This window comes from Schistocerca americana, chromosome 3 (assembly GCF_021461395.2).
Source record: "Schistocerca americana isolate TAMUIC-IGC-003095 chromosome 3, iqSchAmer2.1, whole genome shotgun sequence".
NCBI classification, from domain to species: Eukaryota; Metazoa; Arthropoda; class Insecta; order Orthoptera; family Acrididae; genus Schistocerca; species Schistocerca americana.
Window position 1 is genome coordinate 775,787,431 of NC_060121.1, and position 24,996 is coordinate 775,812,426.

General features: G+C 36.6%; 1 protein-coding gene across 4 annotated transcripts in view; it reads right to left on the bottom strand.

Annotated features, from left to right (window-relative positions):
• The window catches only part of LOC124606742 (ankyrin repeat and BTB/POZ domain-containing protein 2), a 651,374-nt gene that overhangs the window by 171,801 nt on the left and 454,577 nt on the right, over nt 1–24,996 (bottom strand). The window lies entirely within an intron of this gene.

The following is a 24,996-nucleotide window of genomic DNA, read 5'->3' on the forward strand; positions in this document are numbered from 1 at the left end:
CAGTTACTGAAATCAGTTACATTGTCATTTAATTTAATTTCTACTGTAAATTTCCCAACTAGGGTATACAAATGTTCTAAGACTGCCATTGATAATATATTTATATATTTATAGACAATCCTAGGCAACTAATCCACATTACAAAACCAGTAGATAAGTCGGCAAGATGGCCACAAGTGTGGAAGTAGGAAATTTTAACACGAGAAAAAGTTATAGTTATGTAGTTAAAAAGAAAACCTGTGAAAATTGTAAAGCTGAAATTACAACCCTAAACAAACGAATTTCAAGCCTACAATTCATAGTCAATAATTTAAAAAGGGAAATAGCTGCACTGAAGAAAGAAATCGGCGAAGTGCAAACAGTGGAAAATTCGTGTGAAGTGAAACAAGATACACGTGATAAATCATCTGAGTGGATAGCAGCGTCGCAAAAAGTTCGATCTCAAATCACGAAAACTGTTGAAAGTGTTACTTTCTTAGATAAAAACAAATATGATGTCTTGTGTCATAACGAGTGTACAACTGATCATGACGTTGTAAAAACCTGTAATTCGGACACCAACAGTAAACTTGGAAACAGTGGTAAGAACAAACACGTATCATTAAGGAAAAAGTGTGGTATTCTCTTGCTTGCCGACAGCCACGGCAGAAAGCTATCAAGCATGCTCCGAGAGAAAAATCAAGAAACGGCAGTGACTAGCATAGTGAAACCTGGAGCGGGAACACACCATGTTGTAGACACTGATCTTCAGATGAACACAATATAGGATAATGACTTTATAATATGTATAGCGGGTTCGAATGACATAGCTAAAAATGAAGCTGATGCATGCATTATAACACTACAGATCTTTCTAGAAGTGAATAAATCTAGGAACACAACAGTAGCCACTGTGCCTCATAGACACGACCGAATTTACAGATCGTGTGTTAATAAAGAAATTAGGAAAACTAACATCAAAGTTAAGAAATTGTGTGCAGAATACGCAAAGTGCGATATACTGGACGTAAGTAAACTACATCGAAACCTACACACCAAACACGGAATGCACCTTAATTACGACGGAAAAAGTGTTATGTGCGATCACATCAGTGAAATAATTAAAGAAAGACTATTACGAAATAGATCTGTCTATCAGCTTCCTGAAAGACTTACAGGCAAAAATGAGGAAAACAAATTCAACAAGAATGAAGAAAGCAGGAAAGAGGAGACATCAGAAGATCCACAAAGGACTGCAACAGCTACACCTGTAAGAGTTAATTTAAGATCAAGGCGGAATATACCCAAGAAGGAGGATTTTTTCTATCCCCCTCTGAGAAAAGAAAAAACTTAGCATCACCAAACAAGTTAAAGATAGCATCAAACAAGTTAAAGATACACCATAAAACTTGCAAACGACTCCATCAGCAAATTGTAGTAAATAAGGTAAAGTCTGAACCTCCTCACCAATGTATAAAAAAATTAAACAAAAAAATTCTTGATCTAAAAGTATACATCCATAATGTACAAGGGCTCAAAACCAAACTTAATGAATTAGAAACTTTGTTATCAAGTGCAAGTGAACTGTCAGATACACAGATATTATGTATTAATGAACATCTCATGAGGTCTTTTGAAATAGAAAGTGTTGTGATACCAAATTTTAAACTCGTAGGTCACTTCTCAAGAACATCTTACAAAGGTGGAGGTAATTGCATATTTGTAAAAGACAACATTACTGCTACACCTCTTGATATTTGCAATTCGTATAGTATTGAAAAAGATATAGAACTGTCAGGTCAGAGCTTATAGATTTCAATGTTTATATAATAGCACTTTACAGGTCACCCTCTGGTAACATAGGGACTTTCTACAAAAAAACCAGTAATAGAAAATCTAAGTAAAAGAAAATCATATAGTGTTCTAATATGTGGTGACTATAATATAGATTTTCTCTCAGAAAACTCTAGCCATCTAAGCATTAAAAATTTTATGAACAGCTACAACCTAGACCTAATGGTTAACACTCCAACCAGGATAACAAATCACAGTACCACTTGTCTGGATCAAGTGGCAAGCAATATAAATTGTACTGTATCCTCCGTCAAACTAGGATTTCAGACCACAATGCATTAATTATGCAGGTCTGGTTGCAAAATAACAGTCACGAACACAATAAAATCACTGTACAGAGGAGAAACTTCAATAAAACCCACATGCATACTTTCCTCTTTGATATACAAAATGAAAACTGGCAAAATGTATATGAGGCTCAAATAGTAGACAGCAAATATGAAGCATTCTTGGATATTTTCTGTTATTATTTTAATTGCCACTTTCCCTTACAAACAAAATGTATCAACAAAGATAGAAAACTCTCCAGCTGGATCACCCCAGGAATCATTAGATCATCACAAAGAAAAAGAGAACTTTTTTACATTAGCAAATCCAAACTAGTCCGTAGTGAAACATTTAAGTCATACTTTACTCTATATAAAAATATATTAAGGAACATAGTAAATGCAGCAAAAAGCTACAGAATGATAACTACCTCAAATTGTCATCAAATAAGAGCAAAAGCATGTGGCAACTTATTAATATGAATACTAATAGAGGAAAACAATTACAAAGTGATATTAGCTTAAAAATAAATGGAAAATTAGTCTCCAGTGGGAAAGAAACAGCAGAGGAATTCAATAACTACTTTACAGAAACAGTAGAAAACCTGGCTAACCATCTTAAAAATAGCTGTCCCTTAAAACTAGAACCAAACTTATGCTCTGAGACTCTATTTTTAAGGCCTACATCTGAAATTGAAATAGAAAAGACACTTCATAGCAAAATTTAAAAAAAAAATCATCTGCTGGACAAGATCAAATTCAATGCTTCATCCTTCATAATTGCAGAAACTTTATCAGTAAACCCCTAGCCCACATAATAAACTTCTCATTCCTGAATGGTGCATTTCCTGGTATGCTCAAAATTGCAAAAATTATACCTGTCCACAAAAAAGGAAGCAAAGAGGATCCCAGTAATTATCAACCCATTGCACTGCTTTCAACTTTTAGTAAAGTATTTGAATATATAATGGCCACCAGAATCATGTCCTTTCTAGACAAAGAAAATATCCTGTCACCTGCTCAGTTTGGCTTCCAAAGTAAGAAAGCTACAACTGATGCAATACAAGAATTTCTAGATCATGCACTGGAGCTTGTGGACAAAAAACTCCCAGCCATAGGTATCTTCCTAGACCTAACAAAGGCCTTCGACATGGTTAATAATGGTATACTTTTGCAAAAGATGCATTCCTATGGAATAAGAGGAAATGCCTATGACTGGTTTAAAAGCTATCTGGAAGATCGACAGCAGTATGTTGAATTAAATGAAACTAAGCTCTCAGGTACAGCTAGCACTGTACATTCCTCCATACATACCATAAAGCAAGGAGTTCCCCTAGGCTCCATCCTGGGCCCCTTGCTGTTCTTACTTTACATAAATGACCTTCCTCACAGCCTACCAGACACAAAAACCCTTTTGTTTGCTGATGACACCTCTGTACTCATATCTGCGCCCGAACAAATTCTCCAATCTAATATAGTAGGACCACAGATCAAATAAATCGATGGCTTCAAAGTAACAGGCTGCTTCTTAATGCAAAAAAGACAATTGGAATAACCTTCCACACTGCCCAAAACAGAAATCCATTACTACCAACTATATCACTGAAAAAAAATAATGTTAAACTTGAAAATGAAATAAAATTTTTGGGGGTCACTATTACCGATACGCTCACATGCAAAAGGCACATTGACGTTACCAGCACAAAACTTAGTAAAGTATGCTTCATGATTAGATCAATAAGGAACGTCACTAACACAAGTACCCCAACCACAATGCACCATGCACTCTTTCACTCTGTACTTAACTATGGAATCATCTTCTGGGGCCAAAATTCTGAATCAATTAAGATATTCAAACTGCAAAAGAAGATAGTCAGAACAATTATGTTCAAAAAACAAAGAGACACTTGTAAACCATTATTTAAGAAACTAAATATTTTGCCCCTCCCATGCCAATATATACTAGAATTATTATTCTTTACCAAAAAAAGTATCAACAAAATTAGCAAAAATATGGATTACCAAGATTATGACACAAGATCAAAAATCTCTCTAAGAATACTTCCCCACTCAACAGAACTGTACAGTGCTGGTGTCAAGTGCATGGGAATAAAATTATATAACCATCTTCCAACTTTTATACAAGAAATCCAAGAAATAAAGAAAGTCAAACAGACAGCGAAATCTCTTTTAATAAAAGACTGCTTTTATACCATCCAGGAAAATTTGGAATAAAAATTGTCTTAGTGCATGATAATGTATCAAAGCTGAATATGGTTAAGTCAATTTTGTCACATCATGTAACAATTCTCTGTAAATCAGTAACTTTAAGTAACACAATTTGTAGGTAATGTAAAATAATCATTCTTCTGTGTTCTTGTTTACTTTTTTAGACTCCTGTAAACTGTATATTTGTATTGACTTATCCCATATCAGTTGCACAAGCCATTGTACTGATTTGATCTAAGGGACAAATAAAAAAAATAAAAAATAAAAGTAGTAAATGGGCTATCTGGCCAAGACATGCAACACCTAACACTAAATTTTGAAAATTGTCAGGGTAGAACAGCTATCAGAAATGAGTACAGAAGGCCAATAAAACAGTCAAAAACTGATAAATTTAGGAGATTGCTCAAAGAAATTAATTGGATGGATGTTTACAGCATCCAAGACACAAATGGAAAATACAAAACATTCATTAATAAAGTTAGCACCTTATTTGAAAATTGTTTAGCCCTGAAGGTAACTCAAATTAAGCAGAAGTCTAATAAGAAACCATGGATCACACAAGGGATAAAGATATCATGTGAGACAAAAAGGAAACTCTATCTGATATGTAGGGACACCTTTGATACTAGCATTATAGCTCATTACAAAAATTACTGCAAAATATTGAGAAGGTCATCCAGTAATCTAAACACCTGCATTATGAGAAGAAGATAAATACATCCAGCAATAAAATAAAAACAATATGGGATATAGTTAAGTCAGAGACAGGTAGGACCAGAAATGAGGAGGAACAAAAGCTCTAAAAATAAATGAAACCCTGGTAACAAACGCATGATGTGTTACAAACCATTTAAACAAGTATTTTGTCTCTGTTACTGATAGCATGGGGTTGTCAGGTTCAGTAAATAATACAATGGAATATATGAGACCAGTGCACACAATCTCAGTAAAATGGAATTGACACTTACTTCACCCAAAGAAATAGAATCTATCATAAAGTCCTTGAAATCAATGCATTCTGGTGGTTATGATAACATATCAACAAAGTTAATAAAAGAATGTTCATGTGAGCTTAGTCATATCTTAGGTTATTTGTGTAATCAATCACTTGTCACAGGAACATTCCCGGATTGGCTTAAATATGCTGAAGTTATACCTCTCCACAAGAAAGGGGACAAAGAAATGCCAGCTTTTTCAAAAATCTTTGAAAAGGTTATGTTCAAGCATATACTTATGCACCTTAGTGAAAATAACATACTGTCAAAGTCACAGTTTGGGATTCTTAAGGGTTCTGATATTGAGAAAGCTATTTACACTTACAGCGAAAATGTCCTTAATTCATTGGACAACAAATTAGAGGCAACTGGCATATTCAGTGACTTGTCAAAGGCGTTTCACTGTGCGAATCACAGCATTCTTTTAAGTAAATTAAAATATTATAGCATCACTGGTAGTGCTGCAAAGTGGTTTCAGTCATATCTTACTAATAGAAAACAAAGGGTGTCATTACTAACACTTCAGCAGTAGGCAATCAGACATCATCTGACTGGGAAGAAATTACATGTGGTGTTCCCCAAGGTTCCATACTAGGTCCACTACTGTTTCTAGTGTATATTAATGACCTGTCATTTGTTACATTACCAGATGCCAAGTTTGCCTTATTTGCAGATGATACAAACATTGCAATAAATAGTAAATCAAATATAAATTTAGAAAGGGCAGCTAATCAAATTTTTACTGACATTAATAAGTGATTCATAGCCAACTTACTGTCATTAAATTTTGAAAAGACACACTATATGCAGTTCAGAGCTTCCAAGAGATTTCCTTCTGGTGTGTGTATAAAATATGATGCCATGGAAATAGGAGAAGTTGAGAGTGTAAAATTCTTGGGATTTCAACTTGATAATAAATTCAGTTGGGAGCAACAATACTAACAAACTGCTTAAGTGCCTAAACAAGTCTGTGTTTGCAATGCGAATGATGTCAGACATAGGAGATATAAAAAAACTGGCATATTTTGCTTATTTTCACTCCATTATGTCATATGGTATCATATTTTGGGGTAACTCCACAAACAAAGAATTGGGCATATTAACCACAGCTTCTCAGTATATTTATTCCTTAATGAAGTTTGTTGTAAATAATACATATCTTTTTCCAACTAACTGCTTAGTACACAGTATCAATACTAGGAATAAGAACAATACCCACGAAGATTTAAAATCACTTACCAGAAAGGAGTTCAATTCAGCAACGCATATTTTCAATAAGTTACCAGCAACCATTAAGAGTTTAGTTTCAGACAAGGCACAATTTAAACATAACTTAAAAGAATTTTTGGTGGCCAACTCCTTCTATTCCATCCATGAGTTTCTCAACAAGTGCAGTAGACCATTTTAATGAAAATTTATTGTATTTTAATTTTTGACAATACTTGCTTGTAACAGCCAAGTAACTACCTACTGTGTGAATGATGGATGTATGGAAAGCAGATGTAAGTCTTAAGTCTGTAAATAGTGGAAGTTTGTTTTTAAATCTTGTACATAATCTGACTGTTCTTAACTGAGGATCACTGAAATGAATAATTTACTTTAATTTTTGACAATACTTGGTTGTAATAGCCAAGAAACTAGCAAATGTCTGAATGATGGATTTAATGAAAGCAGATTTAAGTATTAAACCTGCAAATATTAGAAGTTTAAATTTAATTCATGTACATAATTTTACTGTTTATTGACAGGATCATTAAAATTAATGAAACTCAAGTTTTTCTAATTACATTTTTGTAATGTGTTTATCTGACATGTTCCACACCCAGGAGGATTCCTTCTTTTATGGAATAAATAATTAATCTGATCTAATCTAATCCCGAACTTCTGGAAGACATTCACTTGCAATTGCACACTTGTTCATGGTTTCAACACAATGGTGATTGATTTCCACCTGTTTATCAAAAACATATCCTCTTGAAAATATTTTGAGGTCTGGGTGCTCCAGCACATTTTGATCATCAAGCCAGTGCGTATATCACTAAGAACTTCAGGCAGAGACAGTGGCAGATACACAAAAACGTCAAAGGAGGGGTCATTAAAGATATCTTGAGCTACCTCTACTTTTACCGTAATAAAAAATAATCAAGTCACATGCAAAGTTTAAGAAAGTTTTATTTTAATTGATCATACACATATACAAGACAATGCCACCTCATGATATAAAAAAGTTACAGTTGTGGTTATCTTCCTTAAATGATGAATTCTATGCATCTATTTTCCCTGGCAGATTGGTTAATTACATCATCAATAGGACAATCAATGTCAGGGTGAGTGTTCAACAGAACAGACAGAATAACATATAGAGATCACTAGAATGGCCGCGACTTTTCTCATAGGTATGAGTTAGCTATCCATGAGCCAGACAGAAATGTATAAAATACCATGATGCGGACACGTTTCCATACATAGGAAAGTACAACTACTCGATAACTCAATTCAGTCAAGTGAACTGACGAAAGAAATGAATGAATAGTGTGCAGGCTGACTGGCGGGGGGTGGCGTGGGTGGCAATGTGGGCAGCCCCCCAATGGGGTGGTGCATGCCCCGTGTGCCCCCCCCCCCCCCCCATATATAACCGCCACTGGGCAGAGAGTAATTGGAAGGGGATGCTCAGTCCCTTTGCCATATTCGGTGAATATTTACTATTTGCATGATATGTGAGAGAGAATTGTCAGAGCATGTGCTTTGATAAGTACCAAAGTGTTAAGAAATACCATTCAATCCATGACAAGAAGATTGCAGCACTGCATTGATACTGATGGTCATCACTCTGAATACCTTCTGTAAATAGACATTTGTGCCACCTTTTTGACCTTCATTGACCTTCAAAGACCTTACTATTACACATCATTGGATTCGTCTCAATAGCCGCTATCAGAAAATAAGTACCAAACTATAGCATCCCATTAAAAAACAACATAAGTACCAAACTATAGCATCCCATAAAAAAAAAATTTAAAAAAAGTTGACCTTCATATATCTGAAGTGACCCCACCTAGCAACAAAAAAACAACGTCATATTATGGCCCCCATTGTCCTGTGCAACTTTTGTCCCAAAAACCTTTCAGCTCCTATCATACTTTCAGAGTTATTCTTGGTGGCAACAGTTAGTGACTCACCTTGTACAAGAGAAATCTTAGGGGGGGAATGGTGGGCTGTCAGCCAAGCAAGTATAGGAGTTACAGTTGGAAATGGAATTAGACTATCCGAACAATTCCCTAAATTTAAGCTAGATGGGGAGATTCACCCCACACACTTTTTACAAATATTTTCTAAATCTTTATTTATTTATTTATTTATTTTTAATTTATTTATTTATTGTTCCGTGGGACCACATTTAGGAGAAGTCTCCATGGTCATGGAACGAGTCAATACATGAAATTATAACACGATTGTAGAAACAGATAAAATGAAATATAAGAAACATATTCAGGCGACAAGTCGTTAGTTTAAATAAAGAAAATCAACAATGTAACACTGGAATTTGCTTAATTTTTTAGCTCTTCCAGGAGCTCCTCGACAGAATAGAAGGAGTGAGCCATGAGGAAACTCTTCAGTTTAGACTTAAAAGTGTTTGGGCTACTGCTAAGATTTTTGAGTTCTTGTGGTAGCTTATATTGAAAATGGATGCAGCAGAATACTGCACTCCTTTCTGCACAAGAGTCAAGGAAGTGCATTCCACATGCAGATTTGATTTGTGCCTAGTATTAACTGAGTGAAAGCTGCTAACTCTTGGGAATAAGCTAATATTGCTAACAACAAACGACATTAAAGAAAATACATACTGTGAGGGCAATGTCAAAATTCCCAGACTATTGAATAGGGGTCGACAAGAGGTTTTCGAACTTACACCATACATAGCTCGAACAGCCCGTTTTTGAGCCAAAAATACCATTTTTGAATCAGAAGAATTACCCCAAAAAATAATATCATATGACATAAGCGTATGAAAATATGCGAAGTATACTACTTTTCGTGTTGAAATGTCACTTATTTCAGATACTGTTCTAATGGTAAATAAAGCGGCATTTAGTTTCTGAACAAGATCCTGAACATGGGCTTTCCACAACAGCTTACTATCTATCTGTACGCCTAGGAACTTGAACTGTTCCGTCTCGCTTATAACATGCCCATTCTGTCTGATTAAAATGTCAGTTCTTGTTGAATTGTGGGTCAGAAACTGTAAAAACTGAATCTTACTGTGATTTAGCATCAAATTATTTTCCACAAGCCACGAACTTATATCATGAACTACATTATTTGATAATGTTTCAATATTACACACAAGATCCTTCACTACCAAGGTGGTGTCATCAGCAAACAGAAATATTTTTGAATCATCTGTAATACTAGAAGGCATACCATTTACATAAATAAGGAACAGCAGTGGCCCCAGCACCGACCCTTGGGGAACGCCCCATTTAACAGTGCCCCATTGGGACTGAGCATCATTACCACTCTCAATATTGCGGAGGATTACCTTCTGCTTTCTGTTCTTAAAGTAGGAGGCGAACCAATTGTAAGCTACTCCCCTTACTCCATAATGTTCCAACTTCTGCAGTAACATTTTGTGGTCAACACAGTTAAAAGCCTTCATTAAATCAAAGAAAACACCTAACGTTCGCAACCTTTTATCTGTTCCAAGATGGCCGCCGAGTAAGTGACGCCAGAAACCATTTCCAGAAAGTTAAGTGATTTAGACAGGAATATAATTTAGTTTAACGCCGACAACAAATTAAATACGTGCATTAGTGTATCGTTTAGTCTTGCCGTTAAAGGTTTGACTTTTCTTTGCGTATTTTTTCAGAAAACACGAAAAGATCGTAACTTCGCGAAGTCACGCTTAGGCTTAAATTTTGTAAACGTGTTTGTTTCTTGTTTCACGGTAATTTAACTAGTTTCTCGGTAACAAATAAGTAAACTACCGTAAATAGCGTATAACTTCATTGTTTTAATACAGATTTCAGAAAAGCAGCGTAACTTTATATCAGAAACTTGCCTATATACATTTGTTTATAGGCCTAATTCTCGTAACGTTTTCGGAGAATCAAAGTTAAAGTATCTCGTTTAATTGTCCTTTTTTTTCATTCCATCGAGTGAAATATATAATAAATAGCGTATACCTTCGTTGTTTTAATACAGATCTCAGAAAAACAGCGGAATTTTAAATCAGAAACTTGCTTATATACATTTGTGAATAGGCTTAATTCTTGTAACGTCTTTTTTGATTTTCGGTAATTTAATTGATTTATTCTAGCTAAAGTATTATTTTTGCCATGAGTGAGAAGTGCCTGACTTGCCGTAGAATTGTTAGTTCCGGGGTTTGGTGTGATGGATGCAGTAGTTTTTTTCACTGGGGGGACTGCAGTGGCGTGGGTGTTGGGAAAGTGGATCAGGCTCATCCGTGGTTATGTAGGATTTGCAGCAGAGATAGGAAGATAGTGGAACAGGAGGGGAAAATTGCTGCCCTTCAGGCTGAGCTAGATCAGGCTAGGGAAGATCTGGACAGGTTAAGGAGGGAGAAGGGCAAAGAGAGGTGGGAAGTGGCAACAGGTAGCAGAAGGAATAGGCCTAGAACTAAGTCTGACAGTTTTGTGGTGAATGTCAAAAATAAGTTTGACCTGTTGCTTCAGTTAGAAACTGATGAGCCTCAAGCAGAGGTAAGTGTAGACAGGACACAACAAACTTTCAATAGGAAATTGAAAAAGAATGTAGGAAAGTCATCGAAAAGGAAGAAAGTTTTGTTGTTAGGCAGTTCTCATGCCAGAGGTGTAGGCCAACTTCTGCAGGAGGAATTAGGACCAGAATACCAGGTCACAAATTTTTTCAAACCAAGTGCTAGTCTGGATCAGGTGACAGAGGATTTAGGTTCACTCTGTAAAGGATTTACCAGGGAAGACACCGTGGTTATTGTGGGAGGGCCAGGGAACAGCATCGACAGAGATCCTGGGTACAGTATAGAGTGTGACCTGGTAAAGATTGCGTCAGCATTGAGACACACCAATGTTGAATTTGTATCTGTCCTGAGACGCCATGACCGGCCTCATTTGAACTCTTCTGTTGGGAGAGTTAATTTGGAGTTGGAACGGCTGCTTGGATTGGGTGCGGGGGCTCATATTGGTGTGGTTCCTGTTGATTATCTCAGTAGGTGGGACTATACCAGGCACGGCCTACATCTCAACAGGAAAGGGAAGGGGAAACTGGCTGGGGTAATAGCAGGAAATTTAAGGGGGGGAGGCACTGCCATGAATGGTAAAATACCAGTGGTTACAGGTGTTGGAGCAGCACCTTTTTTAGGATAGGTAAGACAGAAAGATGTCAAGTTCTACGAGAGGTCAGGATTGAAACAAATCTTCAGTTTAGGAAAGAAATTAAACAGCACAATTCTAGCACATTGGATCACCAATCACAGCTATCAATTATAAATTTTCACCAATCACCAGAAATTTTATCTCCACCAAGTTGTATCTCAGTCCTAGGTAATTTCATTGATGAATTAAAGTCACCCAACCCAATTGACATAATCTGCCTCTCTGAACACCATGTGACCACTGGTATAGGAACTAGGCCTAAGCACAATGAGAAACTCAGACAGGAGAGTACTGAAAATGTTAGAATAAGGAAAGGTTCTCATAAAAGTACAATTAAAAATAATGTAAGTATATTTCATCAAAATATTGGGAGTTTAAAGAATAAAGTAGATGAGCTTCTGGTTTGTTTAGAAGATTTAGAAGCTGAGAATGAAATAGATATACTATGCCTGTCTGAGCATCACATTGTTACTGATATGGATAAGGTAAATGTAAGTGGTTATAAGCTCTCTGCACATGTAATGAGAGAAAATATGGAGAAAGGAGGAGTTGCCATATATGTCAAAAGTTATCATTGTGCAAAAAGTATAGAAACAAAAAAGTTTTGTGTAGAGAAACATATAGAAGCATGTGCCTGTGAGCTTAAATTAAATAAAGGCACATTTATAATTGTAACTGTATATAGGTCCCCATCAGGAAATTTTCATCTATTTCTGAAAAATTTGGACTCCTTGTTGTGCTATCTGTCAGACAGGGGGAAGCAAATTATTATTTGTGGGGACTTCAATGTAGATTCTCTGAAAGAGGGTAATAGGAAAAATGACCTTGAAGTATTACTCGGTTCTTTCAATTTGACACCCGTTATTGATTTTCCTACTCGGGTGGTAAAGGATAGCAGCTCACTGATAGATAACTTCTTTAAAGACCAAGATAAGTTTAACCAGATAAATGCTCAGCCTGTTGAGAATGGTCATTCTGATCATGGTGCACAGCTAGTTACAATATATGACATAGCTCCATTCAGCAATACTAAACAGTCCTCCAAAGTAGTACGTTCAGTCAACGATTTAACAATTGCAAATTTCAGGGAAAGCCTACAGCAGTTAGACTGGGATGAAGTGTACCGTGAACCTGATGCCAATTTAAAATATAATTTATTTCATGACATTTTTGTAAATGCATTTGAAAACTGCTTCCCCAAGAAAATAGTTAAATATACTCGTAAGAAACCTTGTAACAAACCATGGCTTACTAAGGGTATAAAAATATCTTGTAACCGGAAAAGGGAAATGTATCTGACAGCAAGAAAGAGTAGTGACCCAGAAACTATCAAAAATTATAAAAACTACTGTGTTATATTAAGAAAAGTTATTAAAAAATCCAGGAGTATGTGTATCATGTCTGAAATCAGCAACTCTGATAATAAAATTAAAACAATTTGGAATATTATTAAAAGAGAAACAGGTCAACCAAGAGCAGAGGAAGACAGTATTACCATCAAATTGAATGAAAACTTTACAAACAAAAAGTCAGAAGTTGAAAATATTTTTAATAATCATTTTCTAAATGTTGTGGATATAGTAGGATCCAGGTGTTCATTAGAAGATGCTAGGCTGTTAATGGAAGAGGCCATACCTATGCAATTTGATACAATTGAAATCTCACCCACTTCTCCCTCTGAAATTAGGAAAATAATAAACTTGCTTAAAAGCAAAAACTCACATGGAATTGATGGCATTTCCAGCAAAATACTAAAAGCTTGTTCTCAACAGATAAGTAAGATTCTCAGCCACTTGTGTAATAGCTCTCTGGAACAGGGCATTTTCCCTGATAGACTGAAATATGCTATTGTTATACCTTTGCATAAAAAGGGGGATAGATCTGATGTCAACAATTACCGTCCAATCTCCCTTCTAACAGCTTTATCCAAAATTTTTGAGAAAGTAATGTATTCAAGAGTAGCTTCACATATCTGTAAAAATGAAGTACTAACAAAATGTCAGTTTGGTTTCCAGAAAGGTTTTTCAACAGAAAATGCCATATATGCTTTCACCAGTCAAATTTTGAATGATCTGAATAACCGAACACCTCCCATTGGGATTTTTTGTGTTCTCTCAAAGGCTTTTGATTGTGTAAATCATGAAATTCTGCTAGACAAGCTCAAGTATTGTGGCATGAGTGGGACAGTGCACAAATGGTTTAATTCGTACCTAACTGGAAGAGTACAGAAAGTTGAAATAAGTAGTTCTCGTAACATGCAAAGATCAGCACATTCCTCAAACTGGGGAACTATCAAGAATGGGGTTCCACAAGGGTCAGTCTTGGGTCCTTTGTTGTTCTTATTATATATTAATGACTTGCCATTCTATATTCATGAAGAGGCAAAGTTAGTTCTCTTTGCTGATGATACAAGTATAGTAATCACACCTGAGAAACAAGAATTAACTGATGAAATTGTCAATACTGTCTTTCAGAAAATTACTAAGTGGTTCCTTGTAAACGGACTCTCACTGAATTTTGATAAGACACAGTACATACAGTTCCGTACAGTGAATGGTATGACGCCATTAATAAATATAGACCTTAATCAGAAGCATATAGCTAAGGTAGAATATTCCAAATTTTTAGGTATGTCCATTGATGAGAGATTAAATTGGAAGAAACACATTGATGATCTGCTGAAACGTTTGAGTTCAGCTACTTAAGCAATAAGGGTCATTGCAAATTTTGGTGATAAACATCTTAGTAAATTAGCTTACTACGCCTATTTTCACTCATTGCTTTCATATTGCATCATATTTTGGGGGGAATTCATCACTGAGGAATAAAGTATTTATTGCACAGAAGCGTGTAATCAGAATAATAGCTGGAGTCCACCCAAGATCATCCTGCAGACATTTATTTAAGGATCTAGGGATATTCACAGTAGCTTCTCAGTATATATACTCTCTTATGAAATTTGTTATTAACAACCAAACCCAATTCAAAAGTAATAGCAGTGTGCATAACTACAATACTAGGAGAAAGGACGATCTTCACTATTCAAGATTAAATCTAACTTTGGCACAGAAAGGGGTGAATTATACTGGCACTAAAGTCTTTGGTCACTTACCAAATAGTATCAAAAGTCTGACAGATAACCAATAAGTATTTAAGAAGAAATTAAAAGAATTTCTGAATGACAACTCCTTCTACTCCATAGAGGAATTTTTAGATACAAATTAAGAAAAAAAATATTTAAAAAAATTTAAAAAAATAAAAAAAACACAAAAAAATAAAGTTGTTATATTAACTTAAGTATGTTGTTAAATTAACCTAATTATGTCATGTATTGGAAAATTTGACTCGTTCCACATCATTACGAAATATCGTATTCATGATCCATGGAACTAGTAGTAATCTAATCTAATCTAATCTAATCTAATCTTAATCCGTCCAAAACCTCACAGAGAAAAGAGACTATAGCATTTTCAGTTGTTAAGCCATTTCTAAAACCAAACTGTACATTTGACAGCAAATTATGTGAATTTAAATGCTGCAGTAACCTTGTATATACAACCCTCTCGATAACTTTAGCAAACACCAATGGCATAGAAATAGGTCTATAATTGTCAACATTATCCCTGTCTCCCTTTTTATAAAGTGGCTTCACTACCGAGTACTTTAATCGGTCAGGAAACCGACCACTCCTAAAGGAAAAGTTACAGATATGGCTAAGTACTGAGCTAACATACGTGGAACAATACTTCAGTATTCTGCTAGATACCCCGTCATATCCATGAGAGTTCTTGGTCTTTAGTGATTTAATTATTAACTCAATCTCCCTCTTGTCAGTATCATGGAGGAGCATTTCAGGTAACAGTCTCGGAACACTTTTTTCTAAGAGCGCTATATGATTCCCTGTTGGGACTAGGTTTCTATTTAGTTCACCTGCTATATTCAGAAAGTGATTATTAAGTACTGTACATATATGCGAATTATCAGTAACACGGACACCCCCACTACGCACTGATTCTATATTCTCGACCTGTCTCTGCAGACCAGCCACTTCCTTTACGACTGACCATATGGTTTTAATTTTATCCTGAGACTTAGCTATTCTATCTGCATACCACATACTTTTTGCCTTCCTAATAACTTTTTTAAGCACCTTACAATACTGTTTGTAATGGGCTGCTGCATTTAGATTTTGACTGTTTCTAACGTTTTGATATAATTGCCACTTTGTTCTACAAGATATTCTTATCCCTCTAGTCAGCCACCCAGGCTGCCTGTTTGTGCTAGTACCCTGTTTTGAATGTTCTAACGGAAAGCAACTTTCAAAGAGGACGAGAAAAGTCTTGAGGAAAGCATTATATTTATCGTCTACTGTATCAGCACTATAAACATCTTGGCACTCTTGTTCCTTGATAAGGTTTACAAAAGTCTGTACAGCAACTGGATCAGCTTTCCTAAAAAGTTGGTAACTATATTTAACATGTGTTGCAGCACAAAAATCTTTTAGACTTAAAATTTGTGCATCATGATCTGAAAGGCCATTCACCTTTTTGCTAACAGAATGCCCTTCTAATAATGACGAATGAACAAAAATATTGTCTATGGTTGTTCTACTGTTCCCTTGCACTCTCGTTGGAAAGAATACGGTTTGCATAAGATTATATGAATTAAGGAGGTCTACCAGCATCCTTTTCCTTGCACAATCACTTATACAATTAATATTGAAGTCACCACATATAACTAACTTTTTGTATTTCCTATACAGTGAACCAAGAACCTCCTCTAGCTTTAGCAAAAATGTTGTGAAATCGGAGTCTGGGGATCTATAAATAACAACAGTAAGAAGTTTAGCTCCACTAAATTTAACCACACCTGCACAACATTCAAACACCTTTTCAGTGCAGTACTTTGAAACATCAATTGACTCAAATGGGATACCGTTTTTCACATACATGGCTACTCCCCCACACCGCAAAGAGCTCCTAGAAAAGCTGCCAGCTTTACCCAAGCAATGGGATGATTCGAAGAGGATTGCTTTCACACTAAGTTCTTCAGTGTGTGATGTGGTAGGGGGGGGGGGGGGGGGGGGGGGGGGAACTGGTCATGCTGAAGAATTTATGTCCTGTGATGATTTTCAGAAAAAGTTTAAAAAGAAATACTGGTCTCCAAGTACTCAAGAGAAATTGACACTTAAGCTTCTTGACCCACAATATTCTCATAATATGGGGAACTTACAAGAAATAAACAGCCAAATGGCACTTAACAAGGTCTAAATACTTAAGACAAGAGGAGGGTCATTTAGTTAATGTTTTGATGTGTAGATTACCTTTTCGTGTAAGGAAAGAGATTTGGTATAGGGGTTGGTCAGCAGTTAATGACTTGTTGACATTTGTCAAAGAACATGGGGATTATACACCAGGCGATAATAGTCCAACAGATAACAATGAAAGAAACAGTTATCCACCACAATTTCAATAAAAGAAAACAAAAGTAAATATTGTAAAGTAAGAAAGCATAATACCAAACAATGGAAACTTCAGGTAGGAATACCAACAATGTAGGAGAAGATAAATTGCTACTTACCATAAGGTGACACATTAAGTTGTAGACAAGTACAATTAAAAAACACTTACATATAAGCATTTGACCATAGCCTTCATCAGAAAAAGAAAGAGAAACACACACCATTCATTCACAAAAGCAAGCATACCTTACACACATGACTGCCAACTCCAGCAGCTCAGGCCAGAATGCAACTAGCAAGTGGCAAGTGGGATGGAAGCAGCCATCTGGGGGGGTTGGGGGGGGGGGGGAGATAGCAGTGTGCGTGTGGGGGGAGAGAGGAGTGCCGTCTGACAGGATAGACAAGGACTAGAATGCCAACAGGCGCAGTTCAGAAGGATGTGGGCAGGCAGGTGGGCAAATCAGAAGAAACAAGGAGAGGAGGAGGGGAAGATGGGTGGGTGCATTGGCAGAAGATGGCAAACGAAGTGGATGGGAGATGAGAATGTGGAGGAGGTAATGTGACAGATGGGGTGGAGACTGTGGAGTGGAGGGTGTGGACCAGGATGATTACGGGAGCAGAAAATATGTTGTAAGGATGACTCCTGTCTGCACAATTCAGAAAAGCTGATGGTGGAGGGGAGGATCCAGATAGTTTGGGTAGTGAAGCAGCCACTGAAGTCAAGCACGTTATGTTCAGCCTCATGTTGTGCCATAGGGTGGTCTACTTTGCTCTTGGCCAGTTTGGCAGCAGCTGCTCATCCTGGTGGACAGCTGGTTGATAGTCATACCAATACAGAAAGCTGTGCAATGATTAGAGCAAAGCTGGTAAATGACATGGCTGCTTTTACAGGTGGTCTGGCCCCTGATGGGGTAGGATAAACCTGTGACAGGACTGGAATAAGAAGTGCTGGTTGGGCAGACTGGGCAGGTATTGCACCTGGGTACTCCACAGTGATATGATCCTTGTGGCACGAGGTTGGGATTGGGAGTGGCATAGGGATGGACTAGGATATTGTGGAGGTTAGGTGTACAACAGAACACCATTTTAGGAGGAGTGGGAGGATCTTGGACAGGATGTCCCTTATTTCAGGGCATGTTGAGAGATAATCAAAGGTAATGGTTGCTTGTGTGAATGAATAGTGTGTCTTTCTCATTCTTTTTCTGAAAAAGGCTGTGGTCAAAAGCTTATGTGTAAGTGCCTTTTAATTGTGCCTGTCTGCAACTTTATGTGTTGTCTTTACAGTATATAGCAATTTATCTTTTCCTACATTGCTGTACCATAATACTCACAGATAAAGCAAGTAAACAGTCATCAACGATTTCTACACATAATATAAATAATACATGTACTTATACACTATCAGACCATTCAATTTGGGATCAGTTGTTGGTAAATCATGAATGTTGGGTCCATGATAGGACAATGGAATAAAATGTAGACATGATCAGAAGACCTGCACCACAAGAAACATCCCTCAGATAAATTCACATTCTGCTTGAATTTACCGGATTGATGCCCACTATGTATCAAGCTGTCTGCTGTATTTCTTCGGCTTTAGATTTCCAGATAGCAGTCTCTTACTTCTTTCCCTATGTTCTTTAAAACTGTAATACCTCTTAACTGTTCAGTACTTCATGAGCAACACGATAAGATAATTAATGGATACAAAATGAGATAATTATATGTAATGACTGGCATAGTGTAGTATGTGGCAAACAATAGATGTTAACACACTTTGGTCAGCAAATGAACTGCAGAACAAGTGGTACTAGCTGTTAGCTTCATCACACTTGACTGGAGGAATCCAGTGGGATACACCCTTTACCAAAAAGTATAAATATGATGGGGTAATATCTGTGTCAAGTTGTTGACACATATAACAGGAGGGCATTCAGAGCTACTGTAGTGAGCAATTAAGTACATAGGAGCACAATAAATACAGTAAAGAAGACAGATTAGAAACAAGGTAGAGGTAGATCACTTTGACATCTGTGTGTAGGAGGTGAAGGCAGAGTTGTAAACGATATTAACTGTAATCTGTATGTATGTATGGTATGTTGGAAAGGACAGGTGAACCTAGAGGAAAAGGATGATCTATTTGCTGGAGAAAGAGGATAGGACAATGGAACAAAATATAGACATGATCAAAAGACATGCACCACAAGAAATGTGAAATTGTGAAAGGACAATCTTCCTGAAGAAAGAGGTGTATCTTGTTAGTTACTAAATAAGTTGGTCTCATTAGTTTAGAGCTTGCACCATAGTAGCAAAGTAGATAAATTTACATTAGTTTGAAAACCTTTTCCATGTAGTAGTTTTAAGATGAAATAATAAAGAGGCAAATGTCTGAGTTTTGTATGCTATTCTTCAGGACTGGAAAGATAGGTAACTGGTTACAGAAGGTTCAGCAACACAGGCTTATTAATTGTTCAAAATATGTGTCTTCTCTGGTTCAGTGACTGTTTAAAATACTGAAAGTGTTTGATGAAGAACCTGCTTCATGACAATGGATGCTGTGCTCTCTTTAACAACTACACAGGTTAATATCTGCTTATTAAAACCTGTATTCACAGGTTTGCCCAAAGGGTAGCACATCCCCAGTGATTTACAAAAGTGCTGCAGGTGTGGCTACTAAAACCTGACTTCTGGCAGCAATATAGTTGATTAAATGAAATATGGGTGATTAGATTCAATGGCTACTGGACTGTAAGTCCTAGTAATGAATATTTCATGAGACACAACAAAGAAATTTCATAAAACAGTTTAATGGACTGTATTGGTAATAAACATTTGTCATCAAAGTTTCCATATCCACAGTAATGTAAATAAATATATTTACTACAAATGAGATGCAATTACAGCTGTGATTATACATCAAATTGACACAAGATATTGATACTTGTAGTTAAGAAGGTTAAAACTAGTTTTGGACTTTGAATGTTCATTGTTTGTTGGCATTTCACAGTATTTATGAAATCATTTGCTCAAAGGAAGGAATCTGTAGCGTAATGTCAGCTCACTTAGCTGCGTGGTGTGGGTGTCTGACTGCCATACAGGGAGCTTGGGTTTGATTCCCAGTGGGTCAGAGATCTTTTCCACTCAGGGATTAGGTGTTGAGTTCTGCTCATCACCATTTCATCATCAATAAAATAAAACTCACACAATGTGGCGTCCACTGAAAAGACTTGCAACTCGGCAGCCAAACTTTCCTAGGTGGGGATTCCCACCCATTAATGCCATATGATCATTTCGTTTTTTAGTGTAACAAATCACTTTGATGAAGGGATGTGTTGCACAAGCATTTGTTGAACCAACGAATATGATCACCACTATCAAAAGTTTTTTCGTAATGAATTAATATAATCTACTGTTTGATGTATGTTTATTTATGCGCATGCTTATGAAATGGATGGACGCAGCACATCTGCAAGCTGGGACAATGACAGATGACTTACCACGTTTACAATATTTGTTGGTTGCATGGTTTATTCCATGTCGTTGGGTCCTGCCTTAGAGATATGATGTGAGTCGTGGAGGAACAGCGGCTGTGACAATGCCTGTGACATCATGGGGACAAGCAAAAACTTGTCAACCAGATATTCAGTTGGAAACTGTTAACTAACACAGATAATATCTGGACATATTCCTTATCGATGTATTTGTGATGTTCTGAATAATGGAGCAACTTTGTTTTGCATAGTCATTATAAATGAGAGTACAATATACATTATGTCATTTATGAGAAGCATTGTATTAATTTGAGAGTTGGATGTTGGATTGTACTCCTAACTTCCAGCAATAAGATATTGGGAAGTGTGAGGATATAATAAGATGAGCAAGACTGAATAATGGGAAGTCTCAGCTCTGGATCAGATTTTACATTGCCAACCAGTACCACAGTAAACAAGCAGAAAAACTTCACAGCATATCATTCTTAATTTTAATAAGAGCCACGTTTTATTAATTTTTTGAAGGGCATGAAATCTTCCTGTCCATGAAATACCTCAAAACTTATTATATCATATCTCAAACACTATTTGACATAATGATTTTTCTTTGTATTTCTTTTGGTTATCTAAATACCTAGTTTGGTAACATATCTATCCAAAGTTGTGTATTACATTGTATTTCACATGTGTAAGCTTCAGAAAGTGGGCTTTTATTGCAAGTTTGTCCACAATTAACTCTTAATAATCCTAATGTTTTAAGTCTCTGTCTACTACAAAAGTTACATCAAAATGTAAACATTCTATCTCTATAGTGTCAAACTTCATGTTGTCTCCCCTGTGCTCCTCTTTCGACTACTCTCCTTGCACACTGTAAGGTATGTGAAACTATATGTTACACAAATCTCTTAATGCAACAGTTGACTGAAAACTCGCAGGCACAATGTTTTGCACAGTGAAGAGGATACACAATGGAAGCTGACAATGCTAGTACAGCTCCCACAGGTGTACGGCTCATGGGAGCCCACTGGATGTCAAATGTCAACTACAAGATTTTGTTTTTAGTGTCAGTTCTTTGTTTGTGGTGAAATTTTACAACAAATGTTTCACATGTGTCCTATACCTGAATCATACAATTTAGATTGTGTATCATTTGAGACTAATAAAGCACCATTCACAAAAACAGTTTGCATGGCCAAATTGCTGCACTGCAGTTGAATCAAATTCTGGTGTTACGTTGCATGCAATTTACAGTACTAATAAGTACAGTAATTGATGTTTCTAAAAATTCATCAGTTAAGTAGGAGAAGTTGGGCACCAATAAATCCTTTACTCTTCTCTCAAACTGCATTTTCAAAAAAATTTATGGTTGCTGGATACATACTGAAAGTATGTGTTCCTGAATAATGAACAGCTTTCTAGACCGAAGTGAATGAATAAGTCTTTATGAAGAGTGTACTTATTTCTACTACTGATTCTGGGAACTTCACAGTTGGTTTGAAAGAGATATATAATACATGGTGACATCAAAAAGTAGGTTACACGTCATCCCACACTAAGGCCATTGCGCAACAAAAGAGCATATTGCCTGAAGAGAGTACATGTTCTGCATTTCCTGCAAACACAGTTCTGCTCCTTCCTCAAGGAAGAGAGAACAGTCATTTGAGAAAGTTTAAAAAGGAAGGGCGGTCTCTCAGACTGAAGGATGAGAGAGACATGCTTGCTGCAAGACAGCGGTCTCTCAGACTGAAGGATGAGAGAGACATGCTTGCTGCAAGACAGTTCTCACACAAAAGCTAGGCTAGTATCATGCACTTTCGTGTCTATTGGCAGTATTGAAGATTTTGTCTCCTAAAGTAATTCCATATCATAATTTTATAGATTAAAAAATAAGATAGACAGTTACATACAGGAAGATCAGTTTAGATTTGGACTAGGAGGAGGAATTAGAGAAGCAATTTTATCGTTGTAAATGACCCTAGAAGATTTATTGCACTTGAACAGAAATACCACCGCCAGTTTCAAAGAGCTGGGAAAGACAGTTAACCTGGCATATTGAAAATTTCTGTTCCCATGTACAACAAAGATATGGACTCACTGAAAAAATACAAGGCTTACTTGGAACTGCATCAGCATCAGTTCACATCAGTAATTGCAAACAGGAAAAAAAGTTCTTTACAGGATTGTCCCCTTTCATCATAGCCATGTAATATGTTTATTGAGAAAGGGATTGACGACTTAAGACATAAAATCAAAGAAAAAGATAAGTGGAGAGCTAATTCACTCAAAAACGGACATGAACAGGATGCTGGATGTACTAGATGCTTCACTCATTCATTCACCACGTTATACAATTCCCATCATCCCACTGCAGGCTACTTCTGTAAACTAACAACCAATTACAATTAGTGCTAATCTACTCACATTGATAATCACGAGAATTACTTCCAGATTACTTAATAGCGATAAAGAGTCAGTGAGCAGGAGAGGTACATGCTTTAAACGGTGATAGTATTAGTGATTCTGAATGAAAATATTCGTATAGACATATGTCCTATTCTGAATGCTTTCTGAGATAGAACACATTTAATATCACTTTTGTACATTTTTCTTGAGTAACTAGAAAACACCAGCTTCCAGCGAAAATGTGTCACAGTACATCAAATTTCCTACAAGAAAGGTCCTATTCACTTATTTTGTAGGACTAATAGGTTGCACGAAGACAGTGCGAGAATATTGAAAATCTTGCATGACGTGCATTCGCTGTAGCTTAGGTAGCTCTTGTATGCCAATTTGAGGTAATTTCTCGACTTGATAGACTACAAATGTCCTGTATCAAATTGTTTGTCCCAGCTTCCTCTGCACTACTGTGGTATGTCATAAACAATGACAATGGTTGAATAATACAGGAAATAAATAAAAATGTACAGCAAATGCATTCTGTCTCAGAATCATTTGGAAGAGGGCATAAGTCCATATGAAGTATTCCGTTCAGAAACACTAATACCATAATAACCACTCCTCCTGATTCACCCCCTATATAGGGTGAACCTAAACTCCATTGAAAAAAGTTCAAAGGTTGTTCAGGGATATTTTCTGAGCATTTTAGCTTAAGGAATCAGGGTAATTATTATTTACTCAGTTTTTAACCCAACCATTATTTCTGCATAAACACCATGAATAATGACAATGGTGAAAAAGACCTGTAATATGCAATCACCAAACCATAGAGTAATGCAACAATCCTCAGATGAAATATGTACACTTTTATCACAGTGCCACTCTTCCATTGCATTCAGTGAACCCATACAAGAGGTACCCTGTAGAACAAACAAATCCAGAACAGATATGAGTAGTACTGAATGCAGGCTTGATGGTGAAAAGTAAAGCAGGACCATATTTGAATGGAAGAAGAATGTTTCGAGACAAGATACACAGTGCATACTGGTATTCTCAACATTTTCAATGTTGTGCATATATTTTCAGTGAATTACAAAGATAAATGATATTAAGATAGCAAATGAAATGCAATTACACTGTAATGAACCATGGAGATGCTGGCTCCTTGTACCAAAATAAAAAGAAAATATTCTTGAACAACCTCCAAAATTTTGTCAGTGGAATTAGTATTCAACCTGTATTTTGCGGAAAGCAGCAACTTTGATAGATGAGAGAGAGGGGGAGGGGGAGGTAGGGAGGGAGGGAGGGAGGGGGGGGGGGGAGGGGGAGAGAGAGAGAGAGAGAGAGAGAGAGAGAGAGAGAGAGAGAGAGAGATTCCACTGCTTTCCTCTTGCACTACTTCTTTCAGAAAACACAGGGCACAAATTAATTGAAAATAAGGCAAAAGGTCTTGGTATAAGTAAGTGCCACTGGTCAACTACCATAAATGTAAAACTGGTTAACTCGAAATGGATAAAAATGAAACATTTTTGTTGGACAGGAAGCACCATTTTGGAAGATAAAAGATGCAACTCAGAAATGAAAAGAACACCTTCCAGAAAAAAGAAGCTTATCAACAAGTAACCCTGTGAACATCAAGAAAAGGAATATTTTTGCCAAGGCTTACACATCTGGAACATGTTCCCGCATGAAAGAGAAAACTGGACAAAATACAAAATGTATAATCAACAGAAATGTGGATATGGAGGAAAATAACCAAACAGAGCTGCACACAAAGGAGATGAATTGAAGCAAAGTAAAAATGATAGGCTATGCTCTCAGACACCTTGTCTTCCTTGCAAATATCATCTTTGGGGCAGGTGGAAGGGGAGGGGAGGGGGGGAGGGAGGACACAACAAGTGGTAGACCCAGGAGACGTTACACGAAAGATCTTGGAAGTGCAATAGATTCAAA